A 21,260-nucleotide genomic window follows, 5' to 3' on the forward strand; every position below is an offset into this window, starting at 1 on the left:
TAATAACAAGAATAGTATTTTTTTTACATTGAATCATAGAATCATAGAATCATAGAATGGCTTGGGTTGGAAGGGACCCCAAGGATCATTGACTCCCAGCCTCCCTGCCACAGGCAGGGTCACCAACCTCCAGATCTGGTACAAGACCAGGCTGGCTAGAGCCCCATCCAACCTGGTCTTGAGCACCTCTGGGGAAGGAGCATCCACAGCCCCTCTTGGCAGCCTGTTCCAGCACCTCATCACTCTCTCTGTAAAGAACTTCCCCCTGACATCCTATCTAAAACTTCCTTCCTTGAGCTTAAAACCATTCCCCCTTGTCCTATCACTGTCTACCCTTGTAAAAAGTTGATTCCCCTCCTTTTTATAATCCCTTTTTAAATACTGGAAGACTGCAGTGAGGTCTCCCTGCAGCCTTCTCTTCTCCAAGCTGAACAAGCACAGCTCCCTCAGCCTGTCTTTGTAGTGGAGGTGCTCCAGCCGTCTTGTCATCTCCATGGCCCTCCTCTGGACTCTCTCCAACAGCTCCACATCTTTCCTGTACTGGGGGCTCCAGACCCGGATGCAGTACTCCAGATGCGGCTTTACGAAGGCAGAGTAGTGAGGGAAGGGCAGAGCAGAGAGGGATATCTGTTGCTTAAATTATATGCAAATTGTATTACTGTATACGGTAGGAAAAATATATTTTATTATTCCATTTCATTACATATGTTGTTTATGTCTTTTATTATGGAAATATACAAAAAGGGGGAGACTATTTTGAAACAGCAAATGTTATAAAAAGTATTATCCTTATTAGGCAAAACTATTACTTTTGAAAGTTATTATGTAGCCAGTCATTCTGCTTAAACATGAGCAATTTCTTGATTGGCATATGCTGAAAATTATCTTTTGACTTTTGCCTGCTTACTTGAGAAGCCTGGTGAATTGGCCACTCAAGTCTCATCAAAGTAATGGGCTTACAGAGCTGACTGATCATACACTTCAGTGCAAATTTAATAAATCCATGCAAGTATCAGGAATTCATACTCTGAATAAGACTTGTATTGTTACAGGCACCAATTTTTCATTGACTGAAAACACTAAGTCTTTTAGCTCAGCTCTTTGATTTGCTCTTTCTTACTTAAGAAATTTAACAACCAATTATTATTTTTATCAATCACGTAGTTTTTTGCCAAGTGGTAACAAAAAGTTAAATTAATCAAGTGAGAGATCATTATTCAATAAATTTTTACACAAATTTGATATGCTATTCTACTGCAATACAAGGTCATTTTTTAAAATTGGAATTATAAGTTGTTTCATTAACTTCTGCATTACATGGCACTTGAATGTTTTTTTAGATACTAGATTCGGATAACACTTTTAGAGTTTCCTCTCTCTCCTTCTCCTTCTCCTTCTCCTTCTCCTTCTCCTTCTCCTTCTCCTTCTCCTTCTCCTTCTCCTTCTCCTTCTCCTTCTCCTTCTCCTTCTCCTNCTTTCCTTCTCCTTCTCCTTCTCCTTCTCCTTCTCCTTCTCCTTCTCCTTCTCCTTCTCCTTCTCCTTCTCCTTCTCCTTCTCCTTCTCCTTCTCTTTCTCTTTCTCTTTCTTTCTCTTTCTCTTTCTCTTTCTCTTTCTCTTTCTCTTTCTCTTTCTCTTTCTCTTTCTTTCTCTTTCTCTTTCTTTCTCTTCCTCTTCCTCTTTCTTTCTCTTCCTCTTCCTCTTTCTCTTTCCCTTCCTCTTTTTCCCTTCCTCTTCCTCTTCCTCTTCCTCTTTCTCTTCCTCTTTTTCTCTTCCTCTTCCTCTTTCTCTTCCTCTTTTTCTCTTCCTCTTCCTCTTCCTCTTTCTCTCTCTCTTTCTCTCTCTCTTTCTCTCTCTCTTTCTCTCTCTCTCTTTCTCTCTCTCTTTCTCTCTCTCTCTCTCTCTCTCTCCTTCTCACCTCTTACTTCTTCTGAAATGCTGTTTTCTAATAGATATATCATAAAACTCTGCCTAGCGTGCAACTATTTATTTGGTTATCTTCTGAAATTTCATATTACCTCTACTACCATCCAAATGAGAGTTGTGTTTGAATTAATTTGTGATACCAGAATGTACGATCCTTGAGAAAATGTCAGATACATAGAGATTACAGTGAAGAATATGTGACAACAGCTCAAAAAGCTGAACATCATTAGAAAAATTCTGATGTCCCATGATGTCTACTGAAAGTGTTCTACTTCTTTGCACTGACTTGCTGTTTAGGTCAAGCTCTCCATTCTCTACAGTTAATCTTGTTTATTTTTCTGAACTACATTTCAAATGGCAGTAGGCTGTCAAAGACCAAGGAAACTGCCTCAGAATTGTATGAAATTCGGTATCCTTATCAGATATTTATCAGATAGAACAATATATAGATGGCTAATATAAAGGTGATACTTGACTGAATGTACTTCATCACCTGAAAAAGATACACAAGGAATCATAGAATCCTTAGAGTTGGAATGGACCTTTAAAGGCCATCTAGTCCAACTCACCTGCAATGAACAGGGACATCCACAGCTAGATCAGGTTGCCCAAGGCCTGATTCAGCCTTGCCTTGTAAGTCTCCAGGGACAGGGCATCCACCACATCTCTGGGCAACCCATTCCAGTGCTTCATCACTCTCATTGTAAAAGACTTTTTCCTAATATCTAACCTAAATCTCCCCTCTTTAAGCTTGAAACCATTTCCCCTAGTCCTATCACAACAGACCCTGCTAAAGAATCCGTCCCCTTCTTTCCTGAAGCTCCCCTTTAGACACTGAAGGGAAGACTCCTAGCAGGTCACCTCAGAGCTTTCTCTTCTCCAGACTGAGCAGCCTCAGCTCCTTCAACCAGTCCTCACAGGAGAGATGTTCCATCCCTGTAACTTCAAAGCTGTTGTTAACTAGTTAAATGTTGGAGTAAACTCAAATACTGAAAGAGGTAGCCCTGCATCCTTTACTAGACATTCATCAGCATTGCTTTCAACTAAAATGTTTCAGTGGTGTTTTTCTACACTGTTTCTGATTATCCTAGTTATTCCTAAGAGCAATTGTATTGTGATATAAAGAGGATAGTTTCATTTCAATGATAAAATTCATTCACCTCTACAGAAAATAATGAATATTACAGACCACCTGGCCTTCTGGCTCCTTATGTTTGCAGGTAAAGTGATGCTGAGAATATTTAGCTGAGAGAGATTTCTTTGGCAAAGGGACTTCCCTCTTCCACACAAACCCTGGGAACAAAACTAAAGTCAATAAGCACCCTACAGCATCTACTAGTACTTGTTAATATGTTTTTGACGTCATTTTCCTGCTCTGGTAGGGAGATTGAACTAGATGATATTTCAAGGTCCTTTCCAATCCCTGACACTCTGTGGTTCTGTGATTCTCTTATTTTGAATGTGGTGAATGTACATGTGTATACAGTCCACATGGTATAATATAAGATAATTAATAATATAGCTATGTATGTTTTTTGGTGCATAAAAATATGATTTCTCTGTGAGTCTATTTAATATATAATGTAATTTGATTAATATGTCATCAAAATTTCCATGACAGAAGGTTATATTTCTCTTTTCACAACAATTGCAGGGTTCTGCGCAGGTGAAGATATCTCGCTATAATTGCAAAGTGGCTCAACAAGAATATATAACAAACATGAAAGGGAAATCTAAAGTTAATAGTATGTAAAGTTTAAGACCTACATGTGAAAATAGTAAATTGCAGATGTTGCAATATGTGATAAGGGAGAAAATGGGAGTTTACAGTAAAAAAAAATCTTTGATAGCACAAAATGGTACCTGTAGCATGAAGCCCCTGTGAAGGCACAGTCATTTTTTGCGAAAAATGACTGAATTTTGATAACCTTATTGAACTCAGTCACCTCACTATCAAATATGATAGATAAATGTTTAAAATAATAGCAAAAAAACCTACTAAAACCTAAGAATTTGACAAGGCAGACATCTATTATCTGGCAGATTAAACAATGTAAAATATTGTGAATAATTTGTACTGCTTTATTGAAATGCTGGATTTTTCCCATTGTTTCCAAATGTTAAATGATAAGAATATGTCAAAGAAAAAAGTATACTCTTAATTTAAATAAGATCTAATAAAAATGCTGTTGCAAAATTTTTAGTTAAAAAAATACTTTTAGTTACTAAATTAGTTTACTATGGAAGAAAAATGCTTTTATAACAAATTTGCAGGGCATGATTAGTAGAAGAACATATACTGAGGAGTGTTTTGAATGACTGAGTCATGAACTAAATTCTGTTAATGTTCTATTGATATTAGTCAGAGTGTAATAGAGATACCGTCAGATTGCCATAGCAGATTGCCATAGCAATCTGAAGGAAGAGGGAACTACTTTTTCTCTTCTGTCACATAGTGCAAGAAAAAGTTCTTCAATACAATGTTATGAGATATTTAGCAGAAAATGTAAAAGATCTGTTTTTATGGAACCACATTACTTGACAGTGCATTGTGGCATATTAACTATGAATACAATAATAAATCAATAGGAAAAATAAAGACTCTTGAAAAATTAATGTATGAGCCACACCACTGAGAGTATTTTTGTCACAATATAGAACCTGCCCCAGTACTCTTCTGCAGCTCAAGAGCTCTTTTCATACCTGACATCTTTAAAGCTACTGAACAAATTGTAGCAGTCATGAAATGAAGTTAGAGCCAGTGCTACAACCGAAGTTAAAATACATTCTAATTGATTTATTAGAGGAAACAGCGAAAGGCAATAAAAGTATACAACACGTTGTCTCTCCTGGTATCGGCCCATTTAATTAAGCTGAACGAAGAATAACACTCCTGCCAGGTGTATCCATCCCACTGATAATCCCCAGTAGTGCTTTATCTACCATTTAGGATTTTTGGGGGGAAAGCATTTTAGGGAAAAACGAACAAACACAGTAGTGATTTTATAATACCTTATTACAAGACATAAATGATACGTCTATAAGAAAGATATCACTATGTGAATGCAAATGTTGTCAGTTTCATTAATCCTCTGTAGTTAGACTTATATAAACTTTGAAAACCTTTGAATTGCTTAAAAAGATAATCTCTGAAACAAAGTGTTTAAACATATTGACAATGTCTTATTTCTGCTAGAAAAACTTATTCTTTCTCACACCATCTCTAATAATGATTGGTATCTGCACAGGAATATGTGAGGATGCTGGTCATATATTTCAACAGAATTCTTTCTCATTACTGTTGGACATCTGGAATCTAAAAGTATGTGTTGTATATTCCTGAAAACTCCATTTATCTCATCCTTTGGAAAAAAAACTTTTTTTTTTTTTTTTTTTTTACCATGAACGGTCTATTTTAAGTCAGATATTGTTGACCTTCACCATAGCTCAGTTTTGCTCCTGTATAATATTTAGCAATCAGTTTATATCAGTTATATGCAACTATATACATGAAATATATAATTAATGGTATATATAATTATTACAAGTAAGTAATTTAATGATAAATATTATTAAAACAATTATATAATTATGTATATTATATGCTAATGTATTTTTTCATATTATGATGTATTTCATATTATATGTATGTATGAAATATATATACATATATATATACATAAATGTGAAATATGTATATATTTCGTATATGTATATACATATACAAAATATATATACATATATATTTATTATAAATATATAAATACAGCATTTCATATATATATCTATATGAAATACAGCATAATATGAAAAAATAATATAAAAAAATATAAATTCCTTCCTGCCAGGATGAACCCAAATGGATGCCAGGTCCTTATGCCAAATATGTGTGAACTGGTCCTAAAGAGCAACCTGGTCTTGTACCAGATCTGGAGGATGGTGGCCCTGCCTGTGGCAGGGAGGCTGGGAGTCAATGATCCTTGGGGTCCCTTCCAACCCAAGCCATTCTATGATTCTATGACTGTATGACTAAACAACTGTCTGTAAAGAGTTCACTGTGAGGAGAGTGTTGTTCTCTTTTCTCACATGACGTATGATAGAAAGTGAGGAAATGGTCTCAAGTTGTGCCAGGAGAGATTTAGATTGGATGTTAGGAAGAATTTCTTCATTGAGAGGGTAGCCAAGCACTGAAATGGGCTGCCCAGGGAAGTGGTGAAGTTCCCATCTGTGGATATATTTAATAGATGTGTGGATGTTGCACAAAGGGACATGGTTCAGCATCCCCAGAGATTCAGTAGATCAGGTTGATGGTTGGGCTTGGTGATCTTGAAGACCTAGATGATTCTGTGACTCTATGGTTATATGAAAGCTAGATGAACTACTAGGCACAGAGGGCTGTGATCAATGTTGCAAAGATTCATTGGAGGCTGATAGCTTACAGTTTACCCCTGGGGTCAACACTGGGTCCAGTCCAGTTTAGCATCTTCATTAATGATCTGGATTATGGGGCAGGATGTACCCTGAGCAAAGCTGCAGATGACAGAAAACTTGAAGAAGTGTCTTTCATGAGCAATCTACTGTAGGGAACCTGTTTCAGTAGGGAGATTGGGCTTGACAATCTCCAGAGTTCTGTTCCAACCCCTACAGTTCTTGGTTCTTTGATTCTGCTTCTAATACATCAGAGGATTGTGCTGCTATCCAGAGGAACTGGGACAGGCTGGAAAATTGGCTGACAGGAGTGTCATGGTTTTATGATTTTTGGTTATTGGTATTCCACATCATAACATCATGTAGTGTATGTACCTGGTTCTCAGAAGAGAAGGACTACTACATTCCCCAGGGGACTTTGCTCCTCTGTTAACGTTTCCGGTCAGAGGGAAAGATAAAAACTTGCAGATCACAAGACCTCCCTCTCTTTCCACCCGTCTCTCGTCCTGGCAGCATCTTGCTCCCCAGCCGTCTTATCGTCAGTATTAGAGTAAGGCCTACTTTGACTTTTGGACATTCTTTCTCATTGTATTGGATTTATTGGCTTAAATTGTAATTATATTGTATTATAGTGTGCTGTTTTGCATTCTGATATCTTATTTAGTAAATTAGTTTGTTTATCCTCAGATTGTTGCTGCTGTTTTTGCTCTCAGGCCTGTCTCCCTACCCTTCTTCCCTTTTCCCTTTCCCAGGGCGTGGGTCCATGGGTCCCTCGCCCCATTCGTCACAGAACCGGGCCGAACGCCTCTAAACCGTTGACACAAGAGCTTCAGGAAGATCAACTATGAGAAATGCAAAGTCTCACACCAGAGGAGGAGCAGCTTCAGGCACCAATGCTGGGATCCACTGAGCGCTGAAGAGAAGGAGTTGGGGGTTCTGGTGGACATCAAATCAAACAAGAGCTAGTAATGTGCTCTTGCCACACAGAATTGCATTAAGCAAAGTCTTGTAAATGTGTCGAGGCAGGTGATCCTTCCCCTTTATTCAGCACAAGTAAGACCACACCTGGAGAGTCCAGTTCTGAGCACATGGGTTGAACTAGATGAAAAGTTTGACATGGCGTTGAACCAGATGAAAAGTTTGACGTGAACCAAAAGTGTATTTGCAGCTTGGAAGGCCAACTAGACTATATCCTGGGCTACCTCAAAATAGAGATGGCCAGCAGGGAGAGGGAAATGACTGTCTCCCTCTGCTCTGCCTTTGTGAGGCCCCATCTGGAATATTGTGTCCAGGCCTGGGGTGCCCCCATACAAGAAAGACATGGAGCTGTTGGAGTGAGTCTAGAGGAGGTCCATAGAGACTTTCACAGGGCTGGAGCACCTATCCTATGAGGAAGGGCTGAGGGAGTTGAGCTTGTCCAGCCTGGAAGAGGCTCAGGGGAGACCTCACTGTGGCATACTAGGAGGTAATTCTTGACTCAGAAGGCAGTGAGTCACTGGCACAGGCAGCCCAGGGAAGCTATGGATGCCCCATACCTGGAGGCATTCGAGGCCAGGTTGGATGGGGCCTTTAGCAGCCTGATTTGGTGGGTGGCAGCCGTTCCCATGACGGGGGTTGGAGCTCGCTGATTTTTTAAGACTTTTCCAACCCAACTGATTCAATGATTCTTTCATACTGTGATCTTCAGAGATCCCTTTCAACTTTGACCATTCAATGATTGTGTGGAAAAAAACTTTTCCAGAGTTTTCCTTGAAATGTTATGTAATTTAATGTATTCTGAACATCATAATATTCAGGGCTGTGCTTCTTTTCTGAAGGTTCAGGAGCTGCAAAGGAAAAGTTCATTATCAAAGGAGAGGTAATCTTTAGTTCTAGAATAATGAACTCTTGAATTCTTTACATTCAGTCTGCATAATGAGGATGTAGGCCTATTACTCCAAGTCACATGCTTTATTTGCATGAGCAGATAAGAATTTGTTGAGGGAAAGCTTTTGCAACTTCATTTTCCTTGCCTCTGAAACTCCTCAATATTTCAAAGTTAAACTCTGCTTTCAAAAGTTAAGGAAATACTGTTTTATGAGTGCAGAGAATCCTTACTAAGATATTTCTCCCTTCTCTTAAATACTAGGTGTAGAAATTAGAATAGATAGTAGAGTAGTGGCTGAGGCAGTCTACTCCAGGGAACCTGCTTTAGAAGGAGGTTGTACTAGATGATCTCCAAAGGCCCCTTCCCATCCCTATAACTCTGTGATTCAGTTACGTTGTGAAACATTTTCTGAAAAACTGAGATATCAGCTTTGTGCTAGGGGATTTTTGAGCATTCCTTGATATTCTGAAATGAAGAGAATCACAGCAACTTGAAAAAAGAGAAAACTCAATTTTTTTTTCTATTTTCATGTTTATGCATTTCATAAAGAATAAACTAAGTTAATCAGTAATTAAACATTCTTCAGTTTTCATTTACTTTGACTTAATTCTCAGTTTTCACACTACCTTCATGCAAATTTTCCATCACTTTCACAGAGCAAAGCAAAACTCCTAGCAACACTTAAATTGAGCACATGTGGAAAAAAGCACAGCAGGTCTAACCTTACTGAAGCACTGCTGAACATTATTATTCCTTCTTGATGGGACAAAATATTTAACAGCAGCCTCAGATATGAACTTATCATTCAGTAATTAAAAATTATTTTCTCCATGACAACATAATTGCACAATCACAGGGCTTTCAGCACATAACACTATTTTTTGAAGGTATTTTTAGCACTGTTCATTTAAAGTCCGAGTTGTGGTGTTGAATTAAGTAAAGATTCTTTTCACCTCTTCACAAAACTTTTTCCTGAGATTTACTCATATTGAATATTCTGTATTGCAGAAAATATTTTTCTGGTTTGAGATGCAAGAATCATAAAAAGACACAAAGGATGGGAGTTGTATTTTATTTTTGTAGGCACTGAATGCATTCCACATGCACTGGAAGGCTCTAGCAGTCTCTGAAAAATATATTTCATGAGATCTACTGAATCCATATTAATCATCAAAAAGATGAATAAAAGTATTGAACAAACGTTAAAGATAGAAAAGTGTAAGTGTAATTTGAGGTGATTGTAACCCATTCTAGTAAGTGAAAAATTCAAAGTTTTTTTTTTTTTTTTAAAAAAAAAAAACCTATATTTCCTAGTACATCAAGAAGAAACAACAAACTTCTGAATTTTTAAAGAAAAAAAATCCACGGGGAAAAAAAGTGCCACAGTGTATAGGCGTCTACATAAGACAGACTAGAAGTACCTACTTAGGATCATCACATATTTGCTCTCTCCTCTTGGAGCTTTGTCAAATGCATATTACACTAAAAGTAATATGTGCTCACAGAGATCTTCGTATTTAAGAGCTTCTCACTTTTCAACTTAAAAGTATGGAAAAATTCTTAATCAGTTGCACATGGAATGCCTGCTCTCTTCCTTTGTAGTCTGCTTTCTTTTCTTCCTTTCCTCTGTCCTTTTGTTCATGTCAGTGATGAATTTTCCTACTTTCCTTAGAAATCTCATCTACAGGTAATTAAATCTCAGCATTGTTAAATATAGCTGATCACTGTGTAAGATACAGAGGTATGTCTTTTATAACATGTATATATTTGCATAAATTCATATTTACAAGCTGCTCTGAAAATAAATAGTAAATGAACTTCATATATCTGTGAAATATTATTGCGGTTTATATATATATTTATATACAAGTATTCAAACACATAGAACCAGTGTTTTACTTACTAGTTTGAATAAGTCAATTTAGTTTTCTTCAGTTTAACTTGATGAAATTTTTCATTTAAAAAAAAAAAAAACACTAAAATATGCTGCAAAATACTTAGCTTGCAAAGAATTATCATCACTTTCCAAGTAGTTGTTGATTTATTTGTTGATATTATGTTGATAAGTCCTTCAGGTGGTGGTCATGGTCAATTCCATACGATTAGTCTTCTATCAGAGGTAGGCTTTTGCAAAATAGAGTGAGCAGAAGAAGACAAAAATACAGGAAATTATTGCAAATTCATATGGAAGATATTAAATAATATAAACATATTTCCTAATTATTTTGTTCTTGGAAGAGTACTCCTCCTCTGAGAATTAATTTTCTTGAATATGTCCACCAAAACAGTTAAAATACTTTGCCATATATACTCCTGAAATACATGTCAGTGGAAAGATGATTTAAAAGGATTTTTAGAAGTTTGTATTTAATAATCACAGAAACTATATTATTACCCAAGACCATCCAGATCTGTTGCAGGGGTAGGAGGAATCACAAAGGCATTTCTTCATTTTCTGCCCCAAAGCATATTCCATCACTTATAAAATTCCTACTATTATAAAGGAAATTGCAAATTATATGTTAATGGCATCAATCAATATAACAAACTATGAATAATACTATGTTTCCTGTTTCCCCTGAATTTCTACTGTAATTGCTTGATGATATGTTATTGAAATGACAGTAGAAGAAAAGTAATGGGATCTTCTAGTCAACATTGTAACAAGATCTTATATCTTAGTGCTAATTTTAGAGTACAATATGACATCTTTGTTTAATTTACGATCTCTGAATATTATAGAAGCCTTTTATTGTGCAGATGAAAGCATGTGTTTTTTTAGTAAAAACATGTATGTTGCAGGTAAAATTTCTTTTAAAATGACATCTTTTCTGGAAAAAAGAAAAAAAATGTTCTATTTCAAACAAATATATATCTTACTATAAATGTGTATTACTTTTGTAACTGGATTTAAACTTCTGCATTATACTGTGTAGTGGAATTACTGAGGAAAAAAACTGTACCAAGAATAGAGAAGGAAAAAAATGGTAAAGAATAAAAATGAGGTGGGAAGGACAAAGAAAAATGAAAGTAAATTATTATTTATTGAGAATTGAATGAAATATTTAACTCATTTCTTAAATATAGTTTTTCCAGTTATTTGTAATCTATGCTCTCCACCACCAATGATGTCTTATATAAAATTTACATTAATATACAGGATTACATAAGGCTGCATTCTACATTTGGAGGAAGGAAAAGCAAGACTGTCACTCTCAGAGCAAAAAACACACACATACACAAAAAAAAAGTAATCATTGAAATGGTCGGTCTAGCCCCACTCTGATTCCAGCAGCAGCCGCAAGAGAGAAAACATACAGGACCAGCTCCTCCTCAAGCTCCCCAAAAGCCAAAACCACTACATACTGCGGTCTTATGTGTTCTTTCAATAATACATCCCTGGAAGTTTTGTTTGTGACTTTGTCTAATCCCTTTTTATGCTGCCTAATCTGAACTATCTTTATCCACAGCACCTCAAGGAAGGACCATCCAGTCCCTGTGTAAAAAGACTCTTTCTATTACCTGTTCCAAACCTATCTTGTTTTAGTTTCAAGGAGTATCTCAGCTTTTAGTATTGAATAATATCATGAATGATATTATTATATGTTTTCATTTTCTTTCCATTTTCACAATTATGTAAACCTCAGTCATGCACTTTTCCATATCATTCTGTTAAAGTCCAGAATGGTCACAATGCTCTTTATTTTTCTATAGCCTCAGTGGGAACTACCAATTAACATGAAGGAGTACACAAAGCTCCAAAAGCTTCATTCTTGATGGGTGCACTCAAAGAGTAGCTGACTCATACTGTTCCAGAGAATGTACCAATAACTGATTATTTAATTTAGCTAAGAGGGGTGCAATTCTAAATGATAATTTAATTGAAGTGGACATCAGAGTATGTGCTAAGGATAATGGATTTAAGTTTTCATGAATCCTCAGGCATACAAGCCATTGTCACTCACAAACTATAGGTTAGTATCTACAGTAGTTCAAGAGTTCCACTGATTAAGCCTTTTTCCATTTAACACTGAAAGAAATATGCAGATGTCTAAGAGGAGAAATGACGTGTTTATAGCCAGTATACTAAAACACAAAGCCAGTGGCAGGAGTCTTGAATGCCAGTCTCTGCTCCTTGGACTATTTATGCACTGAAGTAATCAAGAAAGAAAATACATTCATGATGAGGAATAGAAAACTGGATGTAGTCTTATTCCTTTCTGCTCGTTCTCCTTCTGGGTCTAGAAGTATCACCTTCTTTTTATCAGTGCCCTCAGGTCAGACCAAAGGACACAGACTGACTGACCCACTTCTCCTGGATCCTCCCCCGTACTATTCTTTAGAGAGTTGTCCTGGAAAGCCTCTTAGAAGACAGGAAAGCAGTGTTTTGATCTTCTCAGGGTGAAGACATGACTTTAGTTAATTTAATCTGGGAAGGGCAGTAGGGAAGTTTCCCCAACAAGTTAGTGCCATATCTTCCTGCAAGAGATTTCAGAGTGGAGAAGAATTCTTCCATAGCAACCCTTGCTCTCTCTATTCTGGCTTTTCTTTAAGACAGTCTTTCAGAGTGGTATCCTTGCACTGATTTTCTTTTCAGATTCAGCCAATTAGGCACAGTGTGCACACATTCTAGGACACCTCAGTGTTCGCACCATGTCCAAGATTCTGGTGGGGGTCAAGTATGGAAGCTCAAATCTGGGAATAGTGGACAGATTTGTTTCCCCCAGTTTTTGACAGTTCACCTCAACCTCCTAATAGGTCATGGTAAGAAAGAACTTCCAGAATAGCTTGTCTTAGCCTCATGTAAGCCATCACAATAGTTTTGATAAAGTATTATTTAAGAATGTTCATTTCTTACTATAGAAAGCAAAAGGAGCAAATAGGGACTGGCTGAGATTTAAACACTTAACATCAGGATGAATGAAACCCCATGGCGATGAAATTTGTCTGTTACTATATCTAGCTTTTAAGATATCTAAAAACTTTACTAGAGTTAGACCATATATTTTAAGCCTTTTGTGAACTACTGGCTTTCTATTCCTGTTCCACAGCATTTGTTAGTATTATTAAAGCTTGTCAGAATTTGTTGAAAGCTCCTTTCCATTTTCTATTCTTTTAATAAATATATAACTAATATCAAAACAGGATTTTTGTAGGAACAACTAATTCCTTAGGGCTTTATCTTTCACACAAAACCTTCTGTTCCAAATTATACTATTCCTCATCAGTATCAATAAGATAGTAACTACACTCAAGAGCATACTAGAAGTTCAAAGGGGCTATTGGTCTTTCTAATAGTACAGAGAGATTAAAGCTGCTGGTGGTCTAAAGCAGGAAGCTTCATTTAAGCAGTTAAGAATGCTTTTTTTTACTCTGTCCATTTGTGTTATTTCTATGCTTTTTCCCTCATTACCGAGGTATCAGACTGCTTCAAATCCTCTATGCATTTATCCATTCAGCATGGCTGTGAGGTAGGAAACTCAGAGGAGCAATTAAAGGAGTCTTAGAGTGCTGTGCTAAAGGTATGTAGGCAGATAAAGATGAAGGTAGGGTCCTAGAGGGATTTTGAAAACCACTTATGGTTAGAATTACAGAGGGACTTTGTGTTTGAGAGACTAGATATCTAGCTGTTATTTTAGGTACTGCTGTCCAAAAGCAATTTGAAAGCACTCAGTTTTTTCAGGATTTTAAAGTGGATACTACTTTTGTCTTTACTTTCTTTGCCCTGCATTCCTCCTGTTTTCCTTGCTTGACCATCCCTTCTCTTGCATCCACTTCAAGACACAGTCTTTTTGCTCCTCTCTCTGCTTCTCATTCCTGACATTGCTTCCAACGGGCCATTCTAATGCCCTGCCCTTCAGCAAAAGCAGTTTAATAAATTGATTTTCCAGTGCTATTCCATAGTCCAAATAGGCTTGAGGGCCATAGCAGTGGTGTTGCTTCTGTTAGTCTATACCTTAGGAAAGTCACTTACCCCATAAACCCCATCTAGCTCAGAACAGTGTTTATTCTTTAGCCTCCTGAAGTTTCTCAGTTTCTCAATACTTTCTCCTGAAGTATTTGGTGTCAGGCAAGGGTAGTGTTCCTAAACTGTTCTGAACTTTGGTTAGTTTATTCAAATTTTTAGTTATGTTTTCCTTTTATGGTTTATATTTCGTTCAGGTAAAGTCTGCTGCTGTACATAAAATCACAGGTACAAATAAAGGGTAAAAATAATACAAGTGCTTTATATCTGGTGGTACAAATAGTAATATTTCTGGTGACAAGAGATAAGATTTGAGGGAATGGCATAAAGCTGCATCAGGGGAGGGTCATGTTAGATATTAGGAAAAGATTCTTCACCAGAGGATGATCAGGAACTGGAACAGGCTCCCCAGGGTATTGGTCACAGCCCCAATCTGTGGGGCGAGAAGATGTATTTGAACAACGTTTTTAGAAATAGGGTTTGAATTTTGAATGATCCTGTGTGGAGTCAGGAGTTACATTCAAAGATTTATGTGGGTCTCTTCCAACCCAGGATATTCTATGATTCTCTGATAAGTATTCAAACTACATCACAATATCACAATGTCTTTTATGGATTATTTAAGTAGTTTTGCTGTAGTATTTTTGTCTTTTTTTTGTTGTTGTTGTTCTATCAACTTTTCTTTTTTCTTTGCTAGGTTGAAATTAAAATCACTTATTTTTATTCTTGTCTGACTGCTTAGAAGACAGTATTGTTTGATATTGACTCAATATATGTGAATTTGTGACTTGCTTGACTGAGAATCAAGTGATCATAGTCATGAAATTATTCTTAATTTAAGAAAATTAAAGACAAATTCTGAATGTTCAACTTCAGTTTAAAATCCTATGGGTTATGTTAATCTGTATATCTGACTGATAATTCTCAAAAAAAAAATTCTATACAAATCTAATATTTGTGCTGTATTATAAAAGTTAAAAATTATTTCTGCAACCAAAAGATATGGAAAATAAAAGCATTCACTTCTTTACATGAGAATTTATAGTATTGATTATATATACAACCCCTCAAAGGATAATCCCTGAAAAAGAATTTTCTCCCTAATTATGGAATATACATATAAAAAAGGTCTTATGCAAACTCTAAGAGTGATGCTACATTAGACGCTCAAACTTAAGGAAAAGCTTTAATCAAGCTTGATCTAAAATGCTATTTTTTTCTTTTTTTCACTTCTTTTTTTTTAATTTGGTATATTAGAACCAGTTATGATGTTGGATTATAATGTTAACAAAAAATATTGGTGTTAAAATGGTTAGAAATTTTAGAATTCTGTTGGGGTAACCCTGTGTCCAAGTGTTTTCCTACAGAATTCTAGTAACATTTCTGCTATAAAAAATGGAGACTTTGTGGTTAAGTGTTGGGGTTTTTGCTTGGTCTTTGCATCAAAAATTTTTACTGCAATTCACTAGGTCAGCAAAACCAAGTGTTAAAGAAATGTTCAGTTCAAGATTTAGGTTTCTTTTATGGACAAAAATTCCATTAATAAATATAATCTATAGAAGAGATGTTAACACTTTTTTTTTCTTACTATGTTCAAATTGCATTTATTTTGGCAATAATTAATAATCAGTAATTTAAAAGAAAGTCAGTTTGATCAATATCTTCCCTCACATTCTTCCTCAAAAACAACCAAACAAGTAAATAAACAACCAACAAAAGATTTTAAAAGTAGTCAAAGGGCAAAAACAATTCTCCCTACCTGAGAATAATTTATCTTCTTACTGTTGAGATATGATCAGTATGATCTTGGAAAAGGAAAGTTTACTTATACCAAAACTGTATTCAGTTAAGAAAAAACTTACTATTAGAAATTTTACATTATTTACATCAATGTTATGTTTCATTTGCATTTTAATGGTTAAGAAAAAGTCTCATCCTATTACTGACTTTCAAATCATATTAAAAATGCCAGCTAGTCCAACATTGTGTAAAACTAATAAGATGTGATAGAAAGTTACCAGTATGATAAGACTTTCATATTGCATTAGCCCAAGAATAAAACTGCTACATGTTCTATTCACACTCTACACTGTCATTCAGTATTTCTTTTCTCTATACACAAAAGCCTTGCAATTTTTACTACTAAATTATTATCATTATTGTTTTTTTTCTCATTAGAAGTGTTCTTTTATTATTATTAATATTTAATTGTTTATCTGGACTAATAATCATTTTATGACTAGACTCCTGAGATTTCAATTATAGTAAATTATTGGCTTTGCGCAGATTAGGTTATATAGATATATATATAGATTTTGAGCATATCAGGCTAAGTATCCAGCCGAAGCCATGCAGGTTGTGAAGAGTCATGTAAGGAGTGAAAAATAAGATGAATCACCTCCTACCATACTGTCTTTCCAGCACATCTTTGTTTCGATAGACTCAATATGTTCTGTACAGGAAACCCTGTTATTGGGTCATCCAGAATGCTTGGAGCTATTTAGTTTTCTTTGGCATTTTCACTGTGGCAGCTTCACGATACTGTAGGAATTCTGTAGAACAAGGATATAATCAGGAGTAATTGAACAATTTCTTAAAGATGTTGTAATAGTCTAGATATGGATGTGCTTTCTGCAATGTATTTAAACTTGTTTTTAAACACGTTTTTAAACTTGTAAAAACTACATATTCTTAAGAAAATTTGAACGCAATATTGTAATTATTGCTAAGAATATACAATTTGAATTTTTATTTTTCCTTCTTGGATCCTTCTTTTCTCCTTCCATTTTCAATAGTAAAAAAAAAATCTATCAAAGTATTTGATTAAACATTATTAGTTTGCAATTCCATGACTATAAACATTCTCCCATGTCTCTTGGATATTTATCTTCTACTTAAAATGTTTTAAAACTACAAATATGCATTTATTTGTGTTATTAAAAGCTATTCTTGTCTACATGTGCATATGTAATTCAGACCTTCACTAGAAAATCAAAAAAGCAAAATGAACCTATTTCCTGCTGATTTCCTTTAGAATCAGTAAAATTAATTGTGATGTCCATTTCCGAATGACGATAAGATATGACCTAGCTGAGTGTATTTGTAAAATAATGAAAATTTTTGGTAAAAAATGATGAGTAATGCCTTAATCTATATTAAATGTGCAGCTGTACAACTTTTGATTCAGGATGTTTGCTACCTTCATATCATTGCAATTACTATGTTAAGATATTTAAGTCAGTTTTCCCTAGGTCAGTGACCATTAACTCATGCAACTTATTGTTTGATTCCTTGCCATATTCCTTTCTAGGTTTTCACATCATTAAGATTATTGCCAGTTTTTAATCATAAACCCATTCTCAATTCTAAATTTTCTTTTAGATCTCTCTGTCATTTTCATTGCATTATCTTTGGGTCATTTCTCATCTATCAATCTGGCTATTGCTACAGATAATGAAACTGATAAAAAGTTTTGACATTTCCATGTTGGATTTGGGTTTTTATTTGCTTATTTTTATTTTTCAGTTGTTTATTTAATGTTTTTAAATCTTATTAATCAAGCATTTTCTGCCTACTTGGGTGTGAATCAGTTCTGGGATAGCCTATCACAATTTGGCTATGATAAGTGGATGATGATAAATTAATATATTGAGTGAAATTTCATTTGACTCCCAACCATATCTGTTGACACTTTTTAGCTATTTACCTGTTTTGTGTAGAAAAAAAAAAGAACAAGAACTAACTAGCAATAAAAAAGACAAAATTTCAAATAATTTATATTTCTTTATTTATTTTTATATTAATTTATATTCTATATTTCTCACTTTAACACTGATTACTGCTGAATTGCTTCATTTTTTGCCTAAATTAAATATATTAATTAATAGTTACTTACATCTTTCAAAAACACTTTTTCATTGCATACAGAGAAGACTTGGAGTATATTCTTTAAAGTAAAGAGGTTATTTGATGAAGCTTTGGTCATAAAAGCCTGTACTGTACTGTTTTAAATTTCATCTATACTCAGACAGCTGCTGATAAGTTTCTCAAAATAGCTGGTTGTCTGCATGCAAGCAATCAGGCATATCTCTTCTATTCTGAAAACTGCTTAATGAGTTTTATTACTTATTAATGCTCAGACAAACATTAGAATCCCTCTGGTCAGATGAATCCAATGACTTCTGCTACCAATCATTATATCTGCAAAATCAAATGTAAAAAATTGTCTGTCTTTCTACAGTGCTAGTCTCAAGCTATCAGACATTTATAGGACTCACCCAAAAGCACAAATCTCTTATTTGAAAACATCTAGTTGGAACTAGTCTATGAGGTTTTTTGGACATTGTCTTCCTTATGAAGTAAGGAGAGGAAAACCTACAATTAAGATCTGTTAGGTGCAGAACTCTGAATTCATCTTTGCTGAACTTCATGAAAATTTAGACCCATTTCTGAAGCCTGTCAAAGTATCTCTAAGTGTCCACCAGCAAATTCCCATATGGTTTTACCGCAGTTTGCAGAGTGCATTCTGGTGTGTTGCCATCATCACTAATGAAGAAATTGAACAATGTCAGTCCCTGTACATATCACTGATGGAACTCTTCGCAAGTAGGTGGTTGGACTTTGCATTATTGATCCTCTCCTCACTTTCTCAGTCTGATGATCTAGCTATTTTTTCTCCGACCAGTCAACATCTCCCTAACTTTTGAAAAATGATGTTATATGTAGATCATGTCAAAACCCTGGCTAAAATAAAAGTAAACATAAATCCAGTGCTCTCCTCTCACTCACACAGCCAGTTATTTCAGCTGTCAGTGAACAGCCAGAGTGGGGCAGTCCTTGAGGAATGATGATATGGGTACCTGCAGTGGTGGCAGGGCAGTGCTATCACTGACAGGAAGCCATCCATGGCACCCAGTGGTGAAAAGGTGTGACAGGGACAGGATCCTGCCACCAGGAAGTAGTTTTGAAGCAAGGCATATTGAAGAGTTAGTTGAGGTTGAGCTGGGGACCACGTCAGAGCAGCAGGGCACCATGCTGAGCAGGTCTATCAGAGACAAATGGTCCAGGTCTGAGCTGAAACTGGGCTCCTGGATCCACACACAAGTGTGCAGAAGTCCCAGGGGAGGCTGGACTGGGACTCCAAGGGCCCTGATACTGGTCCTGCTTCTCCTTGAATATTATCTCAGTACTTACTCATTTTTTGTAAAAAAAAAACTTCCCTGCCTGACATAACTTTTTAAATAAGGCAGAAGGTGATCTCAAAAAGAATGTCCATTCTGATGTGTCCTGTTCATCGCCACAGATTTTCCCTTAAACTTAGCCAAGTAGCCCTAACTCAATCTCAATCATAGAGGATTATTTTCCCTAAACATTAGTGATAGGAACAGAGATTATACAATCTTAAGACAGAAACAACTGAGTCAAATTTCTCAGATTGTGGTGCTCAGAGCACCACAGTCTTTTTTTTTTCCTGTATTTTATTACAGTTTCCAACTCACAATATCAATGATATTCCTTTTTCTACTAGTGAAATTATGGAAAACTTCTTGCTCACCTTTGCATCCAAAACAGTCCCAACTCTTTCTGCCCCAGCTCTTTCTGAGCTGTGTGATCCCATGGCAAATATAGGCTGTCACTGAGCAATCCTGAGCATGGATAGACAGACCCCAAGGTGGGTAGGTAGGTTGATTGCAAAGTTTATTTGTGTATTCAGGAGTTTGATGTATCGGGTCTTAATTTTCAACACACTTGGCTCTTCTGAAAGCTGAGGGGTTTGGTCTGCTAGTTGCTTTCCTCACTTTTCATAGGATCTTAATATCCTCTTGATTACCTATTTAGGTCCCTGTTGCAACGATCACGCCGAAGTCACCCGCTGTACCAATATGGTTATCGCGTAGTGCTTATTTATTGCAATTCAACTACAACATTTATAGAGCATCAGGTAGGCATCACGCGCTACAACACTGTTAATTGGACAGCGGATATCATCACATAGGCATTCTTGCAGTTAGATAATGGTTAGCAGTACCATTGAGCACAACCTGGAGGCATAGATGTTTGACCTTTGAACACAGCAGCTGTTCCTCGTCTCAGGCCACCAAGGACACTCCAGGGATTACTCGAGCATGTTCTAATAAATATGCCCACTGTCCGTCAAATATTCCACCACAGGTCCCAGCTGCAGCTGCCATTGACTATCACATTCTCAACCAGTTCTTTTTGGGTTCCAGGTCAGAAAGAGCTCATCCTTTAGCCTGTTCATCCAAAATCTGCATCAAAAGAAAATATGATTTCAGAAATCTCCTGGACTGCTTATACCATGCCTTTTTGTCATCCCAGCAGATGCTACAGCTACTAAAATACTCTGTGAGGTCAAAGGGCTACAACTGTGCAGGGATTATTCAGTTGCTTAAAAAAGATTTCATTCAACTTCTTTTCTTGATTGGTCTGTCTCTAGCAGATGCTCACCATGCATGATACTCCCCTTTGGTTCTTAGCTAATCCTGAAACTAATACTCCCCAATGGTCTCTTGCCCACTCACTAACAGATTTCAATGAATTTCAACTTCACTTTTGTTTATACTATATTCCCACTCAACAATTGTTCTCTTTTTCCCATTTGTAAGTGGTGTTTGGGCACATCTTGGGAAACTGAGCCTCAACATGTACAGTGGTTGTTCAGGAAGACAGATGTTTTCACAACAAGAGCTCCCTGCCTTCTATTTCCTCTTTCCCAGCTTACTGCTGAGTGTGGCATCACATGGCTTGGAATATCTCTTTGTTTCTTTTTGGTCAGTTGCCCGAGTAATGTCTTCTCCTCATCACCTGACCACATCCAGTTTACTGTTGTCTTACTTTTCTTAGGGGAGTGGAGGAGGTTTTTGGATGAAGCCTTGGTGCTGTGCTCAGCAATAGCCAAAACACTAGTGTCATTTCAATCCTGTTCTAGCTAAAAGTGTAGAGAACAGCTCTAGATAGGCTGCTGTGGGGCATGCTAACTCCATCCTTGCCAGACCCAGTACATTTATACAGGCTTATAGTCTCACATTTATTTATCAGAATCCATGCACTTTAGTA

The sequence above is a fragment of the Numida meleagris genome, chromosome 1, assembly GCF_002078875.1.
Source record: "Numida meleagris isolate 19003 breed g44 Domestic line chromosome 1, NumMel1.0, whole genome shotgun sequence".
Classification (NCBI taxonomy): Eukaryota; Metazoa; Chordata; class Aves; order Galliformes; family Numididae; genus Numida; species Numida meleagris.